Source organism: Pteropus medius, unplaced genomic scaffold, assembly GCF_902729225.1.
Source record: "Pteropus medius unplaced genomic scaffold, Ma_sr-lr_union100, whole genome shotgun sequence".
Taxonomy (NCBI): Eukaryota; Metazoa; Chordata; class Mammalia; order Chiroptera; family Pteropodidae; genus Pteropus; species Pteropus medius.
The window spans coordinates 159,218-162,833 of record NW_024355833.1 but is presented as its reverse complement, the minus strand read 5'-3'; the positions used below and the strand labels follow the sequence as shown (position 1 = coordinate 162,833).

General features: G+C 35.6%; 1 pseudogene; it reads left to right on the top strand.

The window, feature by feature from the left end:
• Positions 1–2,476: 2,476 nt before the first annotated feature.
• On the top strand, positions 2,477–3,394 carry LOC120599928 (olfactory receptor 12-like; annotated as a pseudogene).
• Positions 3,395–3,616: the final 222 nt, after the last annotated feature.

The following is a 3,616-nucleotide window of genomic DNA, read 5'->3' as shown; positions in this document are numbered from 1 at the left end:
TAGTTAAAACGACCTTATTACCTAAAGCATTATACAGATTTAAAGCAATCCCCATCAAAATTCCATCGCATTTTTTAAAGAAATGGAACCAAAAATCATCAGATTTGTATGGAAGTACAAAAGACCCCTAATTGCCAAAGCCATCCTGAGAAAAAAGAACGAGGTCAGAGGCATCACTCTGCCCGACTTCAAATTATACTACAAAGCAACAGTAATCAAAACGGCTTGGTATTGGCAGCAAAACAGACACGTGGACTAGTGGAACAGAATTGAGAGTCCAGAAGTAAACTCATATTTATATGGGCAAATAAATTTCAACAAAAAAGCCAAAAACATACAGCAGAGAAAGGAAAGCCTCTTCAATAAAGATTTCTGGGAAAACTGGAAAGCCACATGCAAAAGAATGAAACTAGACTCTTGTCTATCACCATACACCAAAATTAACTCAAAATGGAATAAGGACCTGAATATAAGACCTGAAACAATAAAATGTATAGAAGAAAACATAGGAACTAAAATCAAGGATCTTGGACTTAAACAGGGTTTTATGAATTGACCTCAAACGCAAGGGAAATAAAAGCTAAAACAAATGAATGGGACTACATCAAAGTGAAAAGCTTCTGCTCAGTGAAAGAAATCGTCAACAAGGTAAAGAGACAACCATCCGAATGGGAAATATATTTGCAAGCAACGCCTCTGATAAGGGCTAATATCCAAAATATCAAAGAACTCATACAACTGAATAACAACAAAAAAACAAATGATCCAATCAACGAATGGGCAGAGGACCTGAACAGACTCTCCCTAGAGGACATACAAATGGCCCACAAATATTAGGGGAATGCAAATCAAAACCACAATGAGATATCATCTCACACCTGCTAGAATAGTTATTATCAAGAGGACAAGTAATAACAAATGTTGGAGAGGATGTGAAGGAAAAGGAACCCCTCATGCAGTGCTGGTGCGACTGCTAATTGGTACAGCCACTATGGAAATCAGTATGGAGGTTCCTCAAAAAACTAAGAATTGATCTACCATATGATCCAGCAATCTCTCTCCTGAGTGTTTACCCCAAAGACTTGAAACTCATATCAGAAAAGATATTTGCACACCGATATTCACAGCAACATTATTCACAGTAGCCAGGACATGGAAGCCACTGAAGTGTCCTACGATAGATGATTGGCTAAAGAATATGTGGTACATATATACAATGGAATATTACTCCGCCATAAAAAGGGATAAAATACTACCATTTGCGACAACACAGATGGACCTCGAGATAATAATGCTAAGCAAAATAAGCCAGACAGAAAAAGTTTAAATCACATGATATCACTTATATGTGGGACATAAACCTAAAAGCAACAAATGAACAGGACAAACAAACAGAGACTCATGGATATGGATTATAGACTAGTGGTTACCAGAGAGTAGCGGTTTGGGGAGGAGGGGAAAGTGGATGGGGTAAAGGAGATCAAATATATGGAGGCTGAACAACAACAAAAAAAGAAAAGAAAACTTCTTAGGGAAGGTAAACTCCAACCATAAAGTTTCCTTCTGTATAAGGAGAATAATCATATATCTAATATGTCAGTACTTGACAATAAAAGGAAAAAGACATACCGAGGGAGCAGAGCTACTAGAAATCAAAGATTAATAGTAAATAAAATAGGAAGTAGAGTATGGTTAGTGTAGGAACTGAGTTTGACTTATCATTCTGAATGACTTTCTTTAAGATTGATGCTTTATTCTTCCTCATGAAACAGTAATTCCATGTTTTCTAATGTCATTTATATAGCAGAATGTTTTAAGATAGCCAAAATAACTGCATCTTTTTGTGGGAAAAGAAAGTGACCTAAGTTTTCACCTGTGTCCATTCCTAAAGCAAAATAATTTTTTAATGTGTGCTTTCTTGTTTATTTATTTGACTAACATTTATAATGAATTTAGATGTTCTAGTAACTGTAAAGAATTGCTTTTTGCACTCAATTTCCTGTTATCCTCACAACAATCCTATAAAGTAGGTATTATTAGTACCTCCCATTTGACAGTAGAGGACTTCAAAGCTTTGAAAGTGTAGGTAGCTATCTTAGATTCTTTTAGACTGACAGAGGTAAAATTTGAACTCAGTCCATCTGATTCCAAAGCTCTCAACAGGTGTTGGTGGTATAGTGGTGAGCATAGCTGCCTTCCAAAGCTCTAAACAAATGTCATAAAATGACTGATAATGTTGCTGTCCCTGACATCCTTTGCTCATTCACAAATCCCATATCATAATGACACTAAATATATTAGAAAAAATTACATATTATATATTCGAATACTTCCAAGTGTAAAGCTATTCTGTCACATGTGTTGCCAAGAACACCTCATTTCTGTTAGCATTTTTTTCTCTTATTGGGAACTTCAGGAACAAAAAGTTGACATGACTTTCTAGAGGCTTCATAATCATTCACTTATTTTCTCAGTTATGAAAAGTGAGCTGAATAGGAATTACTCAGAGGTGACTGAGTTTATTCTGCTGGGATTCAGAACATCGTCAGAAATATAGATTCTCTTAATCTTACTCTTGCTTATCTGCATGGTCATTGTGGTGGGAAATGTCAATGTGTTAAGCTGTTTCTGAAATAGATTCCAGACTTCATACACTTATGTATTTCTTTCTCAGAAATTTGTCCTATTTAGGTCTCTGTTATTCTATAGACATTACTCCAAAAATTCTGGCTACTTTATCGTCCAAGAACAAGAAGATTTCTTACAATGACTGTGCAACACAGTTCTTTTTCCTTGCTCTTTGTGTTGGAACTGAAGGCTTTTTTCTAGTCATGATGGTATATGATCGCTTCTCAGCCGTTTACTTACCTTTCCTTTATACTGTAGTGATGTCTCAGCAGGCTTGTGTTCCTTTGGTGATTGGCTCCTAAATCTCTGGATGCATCAACTCCATGATACAAACAGGTTTCACCTTCAGTTTTTGTTTCTGTGGAGAAAACAGGTTGGACCACTTTTTATGCGATGACACCTCTGTAAATGAGATTGTACTCTTTATTCTCTCTGCTCTTATCATCATCACCACCAAAACTATCATTCTGGTTTCCTATGCTTATATCCATTCTACTTTCCTGAAGATCCCCTCAACCCATGGCTGCAGTAAGACCTTCTCTATTTGTAGCTCTCACATAACTGTGGTGAGTTTATTCTATGGGACTGTGTTTTTCTATGCCCAACCTGGGGCCATCTCCTCACCAGAGAAAAACAAGATTATAGCTTGTTCTATATACTCTTATCATTTCTGTTGAATCCTCTGATTTGTAGTCTAATGAATAGGGAGGTGAAAAATGCTGTGGAAGGGATATTGTCAAAAAAAATATTGTGGAAAGCATATTGACTTCTAGCCATCTGTAAAACTTTAGGCCAGAAAAGCATTACTTTCAATAATTTCTTATGGAATAGTTTGATTGAAACCAATTCCATAACAAATCTAACTAGAAGACTATTGATTGAAAAGTCTTATTTTTCTCTAGATTTGAAAAATTATTGCCATGGAGTTAAATAAAATATTGTCTTATAATAATTTAATACTTTCAGTGTCTGTGGTTATCTATACTTT